Here is a 16,852-nt window from a genome sequence, read left to right on the forward strand (position 1 = left end):
TCCTTTTGCTTGTAACACCGTATTCCACCATTCTAGTGCCCCTTCTTTGTAAAGGTTTGATGCATACATGACTTGATCATCCTGAGCACATTTACTTATGGCAATTACTGCCTCAGTTTTCTCTAACCAACGTAGTGCCGCAGTCGCTCCTTCGTTGCCTGCAAACTCAGATGGTTTACAAGCAAGAAATTCCTTGTAAGTGCAACCAGGCGTTGCAGCTTTCATTTTCTTAGGGAGCGGAGCTTGTTGGGGTTCATTGTCATGATTAACATGATCATTGCCTCTGTTTACGCTATTACTGAAGTTATCTTCAGAAATACGTTTGCTAGGAACGATTTGTTGTGGTTCTATTGGGTTTTTAACAGCAGCAACGATTGTTGGAATAGCGTCGGCTATCCCTTGAGCAATCATTGTTGGAATAGTGTTGGCGATTCCTTGAGCAACGATATTTTCTATATCCTGCCTAGTCATATATTGACCCCCTGATTGATGTTCAGATTGATTAATCTCGTTAACTGGTTCGTTATTAGCGTTTTCCATCGGATAACTAATTTATAGATAAATAATTAGTATACAAGAAATAAGCCAATGTTATACTTACTTGCACATAATCACGTAAACAAACAAAATTTGTAAATTTTCTAAAATTTCATTTGTTTTATTGATTATATCATGCTTCTATGTATAATCGTTTTATTATTTATTTTACACATACTTATTTTTACTATTACATAACCATAGTTCCATATATCCCCTATCCTGTGGATGATATTCTAGTAATGGTGTTCCCTCTCATTGTATTTCCAGGAGATCTGTCCTCCAACCTCATGGATCCTATTCCTAGTATCTATTAGTTCTTTACTAAGGCGAGGTTCTGCTATATTCTCGTTACTTATTGGTGGATTTGGTAAAGGTTCTGAATTGAACGGAGGAAAAAGCTTATAGGGATGGTTTTGTAACTGTATTTCATTAATCAACCATTCGTCTATTTGCGAGTGAATTGAAGGGTTTGGAATAGCTGGTTCTAAGTTCATTGGTAGTTGTGTTTCAAGAGAGTGATTAAAAATATTTTCATTAACAGGCTTAATAATATTATGGCTTGCCATTATAAAATCTAACTTTTCCTGAGATGGTAATTTTTCAATTTGCCTATAACTTTCCCCAATTTCTATTTCCTTGGGTTTCTCGAGAGGTAAAGCATTGAATTCTATAGGTTCTTCTATGTCTGGTATATATCTATTGAAATCTCTGGAAACTTCTATTCTTACTGGATAGAGATTTAAATTCTGAAGGGCCTCAGACAAGTTACTCATGCTGTTTAGTAAAATAGATATAGTCAGAATTCATAAAATTTATAGAAAACTTTTTAAATATTAGTTCCTACTGGGTACTATTAAAATAACTGAAATTTACATCACACGAGGTTTTATTTGTAAATTTTATGATTTCCTTGATAAGACTTCTAGATTGTGGACAATAAAGGTACTAATACTTGAGTTAAATTATTTAAGAATTTGCATTACTTACTACATTGACTAGCATGTAAAGATCTGCTCATACTGTACATGATTAGTAAGATAAATAAACAAATAATCACAAAATAGAAATTAATGGAAATTAAGTATTTTCTAAATACTTAATTGGCTTATATCAGTGGCTTGAGAAGTGGCTCTGATACCACCTTATTTCTGTCACGGCCCCCGGCCCGGTTTGACCCGTTCCAGGAGCCGCGGGACAGAAATCCTGCGGTATTTAATTTAGGCGACAGCGGAAGTCTTTTTAAAACAGGATCTTTAGTATTAAAACTGCTCGTTACATAATTTAGGGAGAAAACCTAGTAATTTACAATAATGTGATTTCAATGGAAATCTTTATTTTTAAAACATGTTTCTTTATTTATTTATACTGAGCCACTTTTCTAAGCTGGTAGTGCTTCCTGACACTTTTCTTTGCTCACAACAGATTACCTGAAACATGTTTGAAAAATGTTTTGTCAGCGGGAAATACTGAGTGAGTTCATTTAGGTTTTATGAAATGACTCTTAGTTATAAATTACAGCATAAGAGCGATTACAATGGTTCACATCTTATCTTTATCTGGCTTTCTGCCACAATGGTGACAAGTCACAATGGTGACGATGGTCATATCACTATTAGGTCAATGAACTCTAATAGTGACGTTCCTCCCTAGTAGGTCAATGAACCTAACTGGGAGGAATAGTAATGTGCACAATACCCCAGTAACCAATAAATCAAGATATCCACGACTTAGTCCCTGTAATTATAACACTTTGAAAATAATTTGGAGTATTGTAAAACAGTTGATAAAAAGAGAATGACTCACATTGTAGATTTAACGAGCAGAGTATAAGCCTTACTGATTTGCCTTTAATTAACCTAATTTCAATAATAATGCACACAAAAACGGGATTAGTAACTAATACAGCAGTTACGTCAATTCACGAGATCAAACCCTCACATCGATTAACAAGTGCGATACTTAATAATTCAATCGGATTCTCAACGAATAACAGAGCATAGTCCGAATTCGAACAGCACTCAAATATTCAAGTCGAAATCACGATGAATAATCAAAGTACAAGCTCAATTTGAGCAGCACTCGGACAATCGTTGGATAGTTATAATCGATCGAACGTTGAATCGTAATAGCGATCGAGTTATTACCCTGATTGTGGCAGCACTTCGTGAAATAGTGTGTGTTGTGGACTGATTTAACTATAACTCAACGCACACAGAACTTATGAGCGTCGTTTCAACTTCCCAGATCAAGTTCTAATGTCCTCTATTTATACTAATTTTTGAGACATGCTTACCTACCTGCTTGACATGCCTACCTACCTGCTTGACATGCCTACCTACCTGCTTGACATGCCTAGGTATCTTAATTATGGTTTCCTTATTGATTAATTATCATCCCAATTATTGATTTTAATGAGAGTTGTTACATCCTCCCCACCTTAAGAAAAATCTCGTCCTCGAGATTTACTAAAATAGATGAGGGTATTTCCGCTTGCCGTTTTGACTGTAAAGATTTGTCTAATGCTAGTTAAAGGTAAGTTAAGATCTTGACAGAATGAAGTATTTATAAAACTTTGGTTTGCACCAGAGTCAGATAATACTTTTTGTGTAAACGTTGTAACCTAGGACGTACCGACTATCACATCCGGAATGAGCTCTGCTTCCTGAGCAGTCAATTGAAAGGCTCTTGCATTCCTTTTTGCTTCTTCTGCAGGTTTGGCTTTAGTGTCAGATGGTTTGTTTAGTTTTGGACAGTTTGGCCTAAGATGTCCAGTTTCTCCACAGTTGTAACAAACTGAAAATTTCCTCCTCCTGCAGTCTTCTTCCTGATGCCCTGGAATTTTGCAAAAATTGCAGTATCCTTTGCATCTTCCAAAATGCTTTCTTTTGCAAAAATTGCAAAATACTAGTGGAAGATTGCCCATTCCCTCCTTTCTTGAAATCGTTATGGTTATCCGAACGGATTACCTGGGTAATCTTTTGGGCTACTTCCTTCCTTCTATTTTCTTCTCTTGTCCGTACTAGTTCGTCAGTCAGAGTATTGGCTAAATCTACCGCATCATCAATCGTGCGAGGTTTCGCAGCCTTGACGATGTTATGGATTTCAGAAATCAATCCCCAAATATATCGAGAAATAAGTACCGGCTCTGGCGAAGCCAGGGTTGGTACTACTCGAGCATACTCGAAGAATGTCGTAGTATACTTTCGACAATCTACATCCACCATCCGGTGGGTTAGAAACTTATTTGTCATTTGTTCCTTTTCATATTCGGGACAGAATTTTCTTTCTACAAGACTCTTAAATTCTTCCCAGTTCATAGCATACGCCATTCTTCTTCCTTTTGCTTGTAACACCGTATTCCACCATTCTAGTGCCCCTTCTTTGTAAAGGTTTGATGCATACATGACTTGATCATCCTGAGCACATTTACTTATGGCAATTACTGCCTCAGTTTTCTCTAACCAACGTAGTGCCGCAGTCGCTCCTTCGTTGCCTGCAAACTTAGATGGTTTACAAGCAAGAAATTCCTTGTAAGTGCAACCAGGCGTTGCAGCTTTCATTTTCTTAGGGAGCGGAGCTTGTTGGGGTTCATTGTCATGATTAACATGATCATTGCCTCTGTTTACGCTATTACTGAAGTTATCTTCAGAAATACGTTTGCTAGGAACGATTTGTTGTGGTTCTATTGGGTTTTTAACAGCAGCAACGATTGTTGGAATAGCGTCGGCTATCCCTTGAGCAATCATTGTTGGAATAGTGTTGGCGATTCCTTGAGCAACGATATTTTCTATATCCTGCCTAGTCATATATTGATCCCCTGATTGATGTTCAGATTGATTAATCTCGTTAACTGGTTCGTTATTAGCGTTTTCCATCGGATAACTAATTTATAGATAAATAATTAGTATACAAGAAATAAGCCAATGTTATACTTACTTGCACATAATCACGTAAACAAACAAAATTTGTAAATTTTCTAAAATTTCATTTGTTTTATTGATTATATCATGCTTCTATGTATAACCGTTTTATTATTTATTTTACACATACTTATTTTTACTATTACATAACCATAGTTCCATATATCCCCTATCCTGTGGATGATATTCTAGTAATGGTGTTCCCTCTCATTGTATTTCCAGGAGATCTGTCCTCCAACCTCATGGATCCTATTCCCAGTATCTATTAGTTCTTTACTAAGGCGAGGTTCTGCTATATTCTCGTTACTTATTGGTGGATTTGGTAAAGGTTCTGAATTGAACGGAGGAAAAAGCTTATAGGGATGGTTTTGTAACTGTATTTCATTAATCAACCATTCGTCTATTTGCGAGTGAATTGAAGGGTTTGGAATAGCTGGTTCTAAGTTCATTGGTAGTTGTGTTTCAAGAGAGTGATTAAAAATATTTTCATTAACAGGCTTAATAATATTATGGCTTGCCATTATAAAATCTAACTTTTCCTGAGATGGTAATTTTTCAATTTGCCTATAACTTTCCCCAATTTCTATTTCCTTGGGTTTCTCGAGAGGTAAAGCATTGAATTCTATAGGTTCTTCTATGTCTGGTATATATCTATTGAAATCTCTGGAAACTTCAATTCTTACTGGATAGAGATTTAAATTCTGAAGGGCCTCAGACAAGTTACTCATGCTGTTTAGTAAAATAGATATAGTCAGAATTCATAAAATTTATAGAAAACTTTTTAAATATTAGTTCCTACTGGGTACTATTAAAATAACTGAAATTTACATCACACGAGGTTTTATTTGTAAATTTTATGATTTCCTTGATAAGACTTCTAGATTGTGGACAATAAAGGTACTAATACTTGAGTTAAATTATTTAAGAATTTGCATTACTTACTACATTGACTACCATGTAAAGATCTGCTCATACTGTACACGATTAGTAAGATAAATAAACAAATAATCACAAAATAACAATTAATGGAAATTAAGTATTTTCTAAATACTTAATTGGCTTATATCAGTGGCTTGAGAAGTGGCTCTGATACCACCTTATTTCTGTCACGGCCCCCGGCCCGGTTTGACCCGTTCCAGGAGCCGCGGGACAGAAATCCTGCGGTATTTAATTTAGGCGACAGCGGAAGTCTTTTTAAAACAGGATCTTTAGTATTAAAACTGCTCGTTACATAATTTAGGTAGAAAACCCAGTAATTTACAATGATGTGATTTCAATGGAAATCTTTATTTTTAAAACATGTTTCTTTATTTATTTATACTGAGCCACTTTTCTAAGCTGGTTGTGACAACCCGAATTCCCGAGGTTAGTATTATTCTATTCCACGACTCTTTTGTTGTATCTACATATGTTTGGCATCTTAAAACGGGCATTGTTGCTAGTGGGATTACGTTACAAAGTTGTTAATGATAAACGCGTTAAACACTCGATTCATACAGTAATAATATTTACGGCCCAGGATACTAATCTTTCGACCAACATAGGATCTTTCGACCATCTTCAAGATCCTTCGACCATATGACATTAAATCCTTCGACACTATATCTATCTTTCGACCTAGGATCTGATCCTTCGATTCTAGATCCTTCGATTTAGGATCTAGTCTTTCGACCTGAGAATTAATCTCTCGGCCCAGTCTTCCCACTCAAACCCAACCGGTTTGGCCCATTCCCTTCTTTTGATAAGTATACGTAAATACATGTACATCTAGTTTGACTTTTGAAAACCCTAAGAAACAACTTCTTCTCTAAGAATAGCGACGGCAGCAACTCGAAGAAACATTCCTCCTTATTTGCGCTAGCACACACAACATCACCATCGGTTAGTAATGTTACGGATTTCATGTTTTCATGCGAGTAATCTGCTAATACATGATATGATAAATAACTGTTTGATTGAATAGAATAGTATGATAGTCTAAGTATTGTTATATTTGAATTGAATGCATGATTGGGATTGCTACTTGACATCAGCATGATACATCAGCATTATGTGTGATGAAGTTTGCATGAAATTTGAGTAGGATGATAGTTGAATAATTAAATTATATCATGAAGTTGCATGAAAATGTGGGGTGGTATCATGTGCAGCCATGATTTCATTATGAAAAATGGTGATTGACTCATACAGATGGTGGCCAAATCAGAATGTTTTTTCCATTGATGTGGTTAACATTTAGTTAAGTGTGATAATGCTTGTCGGCCACCCACCTCTTGACTCAAGGATGTGGCCATGTGCTAATGCTTAAGGATAGGTCCAGTGTCATTGTGACACATGGACGATGAGAGTGATTAAGGAATTAGCAGGTAAACAACGATGTAGACTAGGATGGAATGAAATAAATAATAAAAATAATAATTGGGTTATGTGAGTCAGCGGTAATACATGGGCCAGTGATCGGTTAGCTTTTGTATGGAATGATTAATGGGCCGGGTACATGGGGTGGATTCGTGTAGCATAATCGAGATGTTATATGTTGTTGTAAATTAAATGTGTGCTGAAGTTCTTGATGATTGGGGTAGACCATTCGTGTTAACAATGATCAGCCCAGTTCATCGTGTATGGGAATAGAACATAACGATTTGGATGGTTGTTGTTATGAGATGAAGTTACTGAAATGTTTTGAAACATTGGTTGAGTCATGAATTGGTATATCGCGGATTGAGAATCGGGGCAAGCCAACCGATCGGCCCACAACACTTGTGAAATCCGGGCCGCACGGCTGCACGAAATTCAGGTTGGGCCAGGGCCCGAACCGGGTTAAATGTGATTACATGATTGTTGTGTTATATGTTGGTAATGTTACGATGAGTTGAGTATGTAGATTAAACTGAATAGGTATAGGGCTTGAATACACACTATGGATATGCGATGTTGTGAATATTTGTTACAGCTTATGTGATTGTATGAATCATACTTGTGATTATTTATTCTATGTGCACGAGAGATTGTGATTTATGTAAACGTGAAAACTGATTATTACTGGTGATCATACTAGGAGTTGATTTACCAACTGTGAACGGGCATTTAATCTAACCGAGCAACCCAAAGGTGAGTTCACTACATTCGAGCATGCGTCCCAGTGGTTGGGGATAGTCAGTGGGTATTCCATGGGGGGATGAGTCTTTGGGTAAAAACGAGTATATTGGTTAATATTCTCACCTATCATCTTTTGTAAGTCCCTCATCGGGTATTAGTTAGTAGCGCTACTTAGGTTTGGCACCCTCACCCCGTGCCTGTAGAGGACGGAGGTGAACTAATGACCCAGTCTGGCCCAGTACTAGATAGGAGTACGTGGGAAGGGCAGTCGTGTATTTCAGGAGCCGTCATTGTTCGGAAATGAGATATTAACAATATTACTTGCAGTGGTTATTGAACGGTTTTACACACAACGGGTAATAAACATTTTCTAAAACTGTGAACTCGCCAGCTTTGTCTGATACACGTGTTACATGCTCGCAGGTCGTTAGGTATCTTGGAATTGGGAAGCTTGCTATCTGGGAGTGCTGGAGTGGTCATGGATCGAGGCTCTTGGATTAAAATACATTTAATACATTGGTTTTAAGCGTTACTACGAAACAATTGCTAAACAACTTATTACATGCTTCCGCTACACAACTTTTGAGAATTAATATTATGTTGGCAACTTATTTTGGTAAAATAGTGTCATGACTTATTTTAATATTTATCATTGGTTCAATGTGATTGGTGGCTCGAACTCTGATGCGTGACACGCCTCGCGGAGTTTCCGCAGGTGAAATTTTGGGGGTGTTACAGTTGGTATCAGAGCCACTGGTTATAGTGAACTAGGTTTTAAAACGTTTTATAAAACCAGACTATAACCGAACAACTTCAAAAATCGATCATGACACCCAGCTCCAGATTGCAAGGTTCGTTTCTCTCTCACTTTATACATTACTTGTTTAACAGTCACACACTCACAACGTATATGAACTGAAACAATTAGCACCATAGTGACTTGATAGCGTGACCCCACACATCGACTCATGCGAGCCATAGACCTGTGATATCATCTGTTGTGTTGTTTGAACGGGGGAAACTTTGAGCGCGAGCTAAGAAGCACTGAGATAAGCATGCAAATTGCCTTATTATTATGGGTGCACACTTAATAATAACGCGGGGTGCATGCAAGTCCCAGTGAGACTTATCGAGCGTGAGGAGGGTTCTGCCCTACTATGTGTGAACTTGGTAGTACGTAAATATCAGTATGATACTTGACTCTCATCTCGTTCGACCTCTAAATCGGTTTATTTCCCAACTATAGAAACATGAGTGGACGAGGACACGGACGTGGCAACATCACCATGACTCAGGCTGAGTTGACCGACCTAATCAACACCCGCGTGGCTGAGGCTTTAGCAGCCTATCAAGATAGTACGGAATGTACCAAGTATTCTTACCCTCATATTGTGTACACGGCTTTTCACTTCTATAATGCGAGTCCCAGCGAGGCTTTTCACTTATAATGTGTACACGGCTTTTCACTTCTATTACTTGATTAATGTGACACACAACAGCCTATAGGAGGCATAGCAGTGAGTGACGCTTACATGAACACAAATTTTTGAAACACGAACTTTTCACTTCTCATCAAACTTTACGAACCTCGATGTTAACAAACATTGCCTGAACACTCATCAGAACGCCTAGCAAACCGTGTAGAATGTTAGGTGCTTGTGCGAACGTCCCTGGGTTGGATGTGGTAGCGTCGAATAAATGGTTATTACCTTCCTCACTTATCTTCATTTGTTTGGACCCAACACACTAACACCCTAAACCCCGAAGTGCGAACACTTTTGCAACACTCTTGAAACACACTGGGAATAATTCGAATCACTTGCTGGAATGGACAAAAGGATGAGTGTAGTATCCTACCGACTTCAGTATTTGGACGACCCCGATTACCAGCAACGGACACCAGCGAACTGACTTCAATCTAAGACTTAACTCTGGTCAGCGACTCGTGGGAGTCAACTGTTACAAACCAATCTGAACTTTAGCAATGACAACCGATTTTAGTGTAGGATGTGTAAATTCCAACACAACGAGTAGTATCTTGGAACTCGGCACGAAGTGTGAAGAGAGGGGCATTGTGGTGGAAGAACGTGGTGTAGGTCCCCTTGAGTCTTACGGATCGTTACAGAATCGTCTATCTAACCTAGAGTGCGGAATCCTCTAGATCAGATTGTAGCAGAAAACGTGTAGGAAACAGAATTCACTTTCAACTGGGTTTCTATTGATTATCAAACTTGCGTATTACAATCAAACCAAACCCTAATTCGTCCAAGCTAGTGCTCTCACGAATTTCTATCTCACAAACTCTGTTTTGGCTGATTAACCTTAACCCTAATGTCTAACCTTGTTTATATAACACAAGGTTCACAACCGGGCTAGGTTAAAGACTCCTGGGCTGCGAATTGGACAGGCCCAATTCGCCCCCATCACCCAATTCCTTGGGTTTAGTTAGCCCAAACATTACAACTAACTATTACAAAGCTAAACCCGCTAACCGTTTATCGTTTAACTAATTACAAGATATCCAAAGACCAAATCTAAGCTGTTGTCACAAATATGCACCAACAAACTCCCCCTTGACAATAGCTTCATAAAAACTTTGTCTTGAGTCAAAACTTTGTCTTCGGTCTTCTTGCAATCTTCATGCAGTCTTGCACTGTCTTTGGTCTTTGGATAGCTTCAGCTTCAATAGCTTCTGTCAGCAACAGACTCCCCCTAAGCTGATGCATCCAATCACCAAATCTTCAACACGTTAGCAATTGAGTAAACTCCAGTTCAGCATTTGCACAGCAATCTTCAACTCTTCAACTTGTCTGCAATATAGAAAGGAGGTTCTACCATGCATCCAATCAAACTCTCATCTTCACACTGCACAGCAACTTCTCAGCAACTAACCGCTTCAATCTGTATACTATAAAACAAACATCTCGAGAAACCATAAGAATTTTTCAACATAAGTTAAATAAATTATTATTTTTCAAGAGATTAGTTAAACTGTGTAACAGATTAAGCTTTTTCAAAATCATCAACACGCAAAACATTTTGCTCAACACACAAGAACCTGCCTGATTGAAAATTTTGAGCTCACTTACTAACACCGTCTCCCCCTATCAGTAACAAATCCTCCAAGAATAACAGTTTTCCGTACGTTAAGAATTTCAAACAGAAAAAGACACTATTTTTGGATTTTTATATTTTTCTGAAAGCAAGTAAATACAAAAGCAATAAACACTCTATTTTTGTGAGAATCACTGGTAAGAAGATCATATCAGCACAATCAAACTGTTTCACACAAAGCAGTTCAAGACGATTACCAGTATGTTTGTCCTCTTAAACAAAATGCATGAACATTTCAAGTACCATTACCATATGATACGTTAAAGTAATTTTATTTTCTGAATTACGAGCGTGTCCCACTTCAGGATATACCCCCACGATCAAGGTATGCACAAAGATTCATCGTAGTAGGTGAGTATACTGATATCATCCTTCAAGATATCATGACTGTGTCTAGATCTGCATAAAATCTGTTTTATCATGTTTTAATTGCTTAACAACGAACACCCAAATAAATATTAATCAAATCCTGGAAATATAAACAGCACACTCTATCATGCAAGTATCTTCCCTACCACATATTTCACAAGTCCAATCCAGAGTTCTGAAATCTTAACTGGGAATAGGTTGAGAAGAGAACAGAATAGATCTTTAGGAGAGATGGTATAATATACAGATCAAATGAGATTTTCTCAGTTTGATATAGGTTTGTTGGGTTTCTTTTGGGCACTTGAGGGCCTCTTTCGGGTGTATTAGATCTATAGCGCGACAACGAACAGCTAGGTCAGCATGTATCTGGATGCAGCAGAAGCTGTCGTTGCCTAGCACCTCCAGGTCAGCATATATCTGGATGCAGCAGAGGAGGTACACGACTTTTTTCAGAGAAGATTTCAGAATCAGATCAAAATTGTGTGTATCGGGAAATATACAGACATTCAAATAGAAATGAGCTAATTCCAAGTGACTATCTTTCCTGGGGTCATGTACAATTTTAGTTTTAACAGACAGACAGCCAAGATATCCCTAGTTGAAACAACAGTATAAAGACCCAAAACTTCAGATTTTGGCAATCTATCAACACAAGAATTAAGGTCATTAAACCATACATCACTAATGTGTTCCCCACTCATATTCAGTTCATTTAAGTTTATATCACATTGGTAAGTTGATTATTTCATGCTTTTGCCTACTGGTACATCATATGATGAAGCTGCTATCACACTTAAGCAATTTATGATTCAGTTTCAGTGTGACAGTCTAACTTGCTGATGTACTATCATTTCTTCTTTTTCACAGAGTGAAATCTCATTTTTGATTTTCTATTTTTTATGTTTTTGATTTTTCAAATTTTTTTTTATTTTTGAGTTTTATGAAAAGCAGTAAACTATTTACAAAAATTCTTATGAAAAACCAGTTATTCAGGATTCCTCATCCCGTTGAGTTCGACTAAGTGTTCAAAGCGAGCCCTGTCAAATGCTTTAGTTTAAAGATCTGCCAGGTTATCCTCTGTGTCGAAGCAGCACTTTGAACTTCAATTTTAAATCATTTAATAAAAATATATATCAACAACCTCACACCCCCCTTCATGTGCCTAGAGCAGCCACTATCAACATAAGTTGATAATCCTCCTTAGCAGCTCCTGCACACACTAACTTAAGAAATTAGTTAGATTGGGGGACCCAAGCCTTAATGGTCTTGGGTCGTCCAAATTCACTAACCACCGGAACGTCCATCCAATATCCATTACTCCTAACTGGAGTCTTGGATCTCAGACCTGTTGGAATTTTATTTTGATTTCCACTAGGTCTTTGGTCCTGAGGGTTCCTATATACATTTGGACAATTTGACCTTTGGAAATTTTGATTTTGAAACCTACTTCTACCATTATCATACCATGAATTCTTGAAAAATTTTGGATGTTGTTGAACATTTGAGTTACAAAAACTCCTATGTTCATTTCTTCTTTGAAAATTTTGATTACAAGAAGTCTGGTATCGATTTTGATATCCGAAATTTTTATCTTGACTTTGAAATCGATTTGATTTACCATTATAATGACTAAATTGTGGAGAAATACTTCTTGGTCTATCAAATCTTTTCGAAGTTGAAGGTTTAGATTGAAATTCAGGTTTCTTTGTCTGACAACTTGATTTTACATTATTGCTTGACCCAACCTGATTCCCTTCTTTCACCACATCAACTTTTTGCTTACCTTTCTTCAAAGGACAACAACTCGCCACGTGCCCTTTGTTGTGACATTTAAAACAGGATCTTTTCTTGTAATTTTTCTTTTTGTTTGATCCCTTTTTAAATGTGTTGGCCTTTTTGTCTTTAGTATCCTCATCCACTTTATGAGGTGTACTATTAGACCCAACAGATTCTTTCAAAGAAACTGGACTACTTGGCAAGTCCACAGCTATCGGATCCACTACATGTGCAGTGGTTACAAAATCAGTTAGCTCATCTTCAGTTGGCAAAAATGAGTAGTCTTTATTTTCAGAAGGTGAAGCTTTAGTAAACCCCACCCCTGTTTTATCATTACTCCTTTTTAAACCTTTTTGAATTTGAGTTCTGACTAACGAAGAATTCCCAAAATTATGTAACTTCTCCTGAAGTTCTACAATTTTGGCTTGTGCATCAGCCAATTCTGTGCACTTTTCTGAAAGCTCGTTAGTCTTTTCTTTCACAGTTTCACGAGCCAAATCAATGATCTGTAACAGTTCATTGACTTTGCTTGTTAAACTGCTAATTTCCTGTTCATTTGATTTGAGTTTTTCCAAACAGTTTGACTCTCGTTTAATCAAAAGAACATTTAACTCTTTTCGGTTTTCCAAATCAGCCAACAAAATTTTGTTTTGTTCCGATAGTCTGTCAACTTCACCCTGTAGTTCAGTGCAATTATGACACGTATGACTTACAGGTTCTGGTGTTACCTTCACCTCTGTTGTAAGTTCATTCACACCATCCATGCACTTTGAAACTTCTGCAGCCTTCTTCTCAACCTTCTGTTCAAGAGCTTTCATCGTCTCTTCTTTCACAGCAACTGCTTCTTCATCTAACGCACGATCTCCTACACTCTGTCTTGATGAATTCTGATAACGTTTTCGTAAAGCTTCCCACAGATCATAAGAAGTCCCATAGTGCTTGATGGTATGTTTAATTCCCTCAGGCAGGGACATCTTTATCACTGCTAAAGCTTTCTTCTCAGCATCAACCATCAGTTTCTCAGATTCATCCATCTTGTCATAAGAAATCACTTTTGTCCTTCCTTCAACACGACGTGTAGGAGCCATGTATCCATCTATAATACAATACCACATTCTGGTATCTTCGCTCTTCACAACCAATTCAAACTCCTCCTTCCAGACAGCATATTCGTTAACATTTGTAAGCTTTGGCCACTTCTCGACATTGTCCACTTTAATCATCTTTAAACACGTTTTACCGTAACCGTACTGATAAAACCGTACAAAAGTTGTCCGAAAACAGTGGTTACCAAATTATACCGTTAGAATCGTCTCGAAAAGACGAATCCAATGATATATAATGTCAAAAACCGAATTCGGGATTTTCCAGAGTTTTTTTTTTTTTTTTTTTTTGTCCTAAAAATCCAAGGAATCTAACGGCGCAAACGGTTCTGTCAAACGAGTTACGGATCAATTTCTATTTTCAAAACACCGAAAAATTTCCGACGCTTGCCAACTGAAATTCCACCTCTTAATTTTGCTGATAATTTCGCTGGGAATACTGTTAAATTCGCTGGTTATCCACTTAATTTCGCTGGTTATGCTGCTTAATTCGCTGATCAGTTTAAATTTGCTGGTTATTTCGCTGAAAAGGCTAAATTCGCTGGTCTACTTTCGCTGGTCAAATTCGCTGCTTAATTTCGCAGAAACCGTGGTAATTTCGCTGTGGAAACTAACACGATTACCAAAGTCGCCTTTGGATTTAAGTTCGCCGATGACCGGGTTATTTAGTCCCAAATTCGCTGGTAAATATGCTGGATCAGTTAAATTTGCTGGTCAGTCAGCAAATTTAATCAAAATCGCCAACTCAGTATGGAAATCCAATCTTTCCGAAATTTTGAAGATCTTATCTCCTCTCCAACACAAATCTGCACAATCAAAACAGCCAAATATCAGTGATTTTCGAAAATTTAACAAGAAACCGAACGAAGAACAATCTTCGAATCTTCAAGTCTTTTTAGCCAAAATCCTTCAAACAGTCAACTAGAAACTATCCTGAAAACCTGCAAATCAGCAAACAAACAAACCAAAAGATCAAAATAGCCAAAATTTTCGAAAATTTTATCAAACCCACAAGAATTTCGAAAATTTTTAAAAACCCTAATTTTTCAGGTTTCACCAATTTCGAAATTTTTTCTGCAAATCACAATTCTGAACCGAGCAATCAAGAGCCTAAGGCTCTGATACCAATTGTAGGTCCCCTTGAGTCTTACGGATCGTTACAGAATCGTCTATCTAACCTAGAGTGCGGAATCCTCTAGATCAGATTGTAGCAGAAAACGTGTAGGAAACAGAATTCACTTTCAACTGGGTTTCTATTGATTATCAAACTTGCGTATTACAATCAAACCAAACCCTAATTCGTCCAAGCTAGTGCTCTCACGAATTTCTATCTCACAAACTCTGTTTTGGCTGATTAACCTTAACCCTAATGTCTAACCTTGTTTATATAACACAAGGTTCACAACTGGGCTAGGTTAAAGACTCCTGGGCTGCGAATTGGACAGGCCCAATTCGCCCCCATCACCCAATTCCTTGGGTTTAGTTAGCCCAAACATTACAACTAACTATTACAAAGCTAAACCCGCTAACCGTTTATCGTTTAACTAATTACAAGATATCCAAAGACCAAATCTAAGCTGTTGTCACAAATATGCACCAACACGTGGCGTTCGGCTTCAAGCACCAACATTAGAGCAACAGTATTCGTGACACCCAGGTACTTGTAATAGTAGCCTACCGTATGGAAATGAAGGTGCTTTCGGCATGTATTGGACGTTGATAATTCAAAAATGACCACAACCACGAGAGCGATGACAATACGGGAGGAATCCGCGTGACTGTAACAATTGAACCGGCAGTGGTGCTCACGGAAAGGAAGTTAGGATTGATGTGGGCAACGATAGGACAATAACAACATGGTGGTTCGGATGGGTAGCAAATCGCTTCGCCCTAATTTTGTTTAACCCTGATGATTCGCAAAACCAAACATGTTATGGAACCGGCTGATGGCAAGTCAACTGCGACCGCACATGTTAGTTGGGACACAAACTTGACCTTACGGGAGGCAGGCATTCGACACCGGTCTCACTTCTACTATCCTTGGTGGTTATGATACAGTAGTCAATAATGGTTCATTAACTAGACAAATCACTCAGACGCACCCTGTGAGAAGAAATTTAGTGTCACCTTATGCATTGAAGTACCAGAGTGGTGAGAAGATTTGCATCATGTCGGTAATGACAGCCCAGAAAGCGTCTATGAAAAGATGACCTCACTGTAGTAGCAACTAACTCTAATAATCAGATAAAGGACGATAGGAACGAGGATCTACCAATTGTTGTGACTAATCTCAATGTGCAACTCGAAGAACTTTCAGGCATATCACCACAACTATTAGTCAGAAACTCGTTGATCTCACGATCAGAGGAAGCTCCGAATACTCGTACTCTTACCGTCTTGCATCAGAAGGGGTGCAAGAGCAGTATAAGCCACTATGAGAACTGTTCGGCAAGAAGGTTGTCAGACCTAGCTTTCGCTTTGGAAAGCCCCAGATATATCCGGGAGGATGAGCCCTTTTTGGTGTGTGTACTGATTAACGGGAACTCATCAAGGCGACAGTCAAGGAACTGTTTTCTATAACCGTGTATTGACGACCCGTCGACTAGTTGCAAGGAACGAGCTTTATCAGATGAAAGTCCAGGGGGAAAAGATTATTAAAGCGACATATCCGACGCAATTCAGCTATGAGACTTTGTATTCCATGATCTTTGGGGTGGTCATCACACCCGCAGCTTTACGTATCATGTGAACCAACCATGTTATTTGATGACGTTTCGAATCTTTCCCAAGAGAAAAGAATATCACAAACATTCTTGCATTTTATTAGAAGAGCCCTAAGGGAGGAGCCATACCGTACGAAGTCACGATAAATGTAACTTCTGGATTCGAGAGGTGTCTTTGGTGGGTCATATAATCAACGAAGCAGGGATG

This window comes from Helianthus annuus, chromosome 1 (genome assembly GCF_002127325.2).
Source record: "Helianthus annuus cultivar XRQ/B chromosome 1, HanXRQr2.0-SUNRISE, whole genome shotgun sequence".
Lineage (NCBI taxonomy): Eukaryota > Viridiplantae > Streptophyta > Magnoliopsida > Asterales > Asteraceae > Helianthus > Helianthus annuus.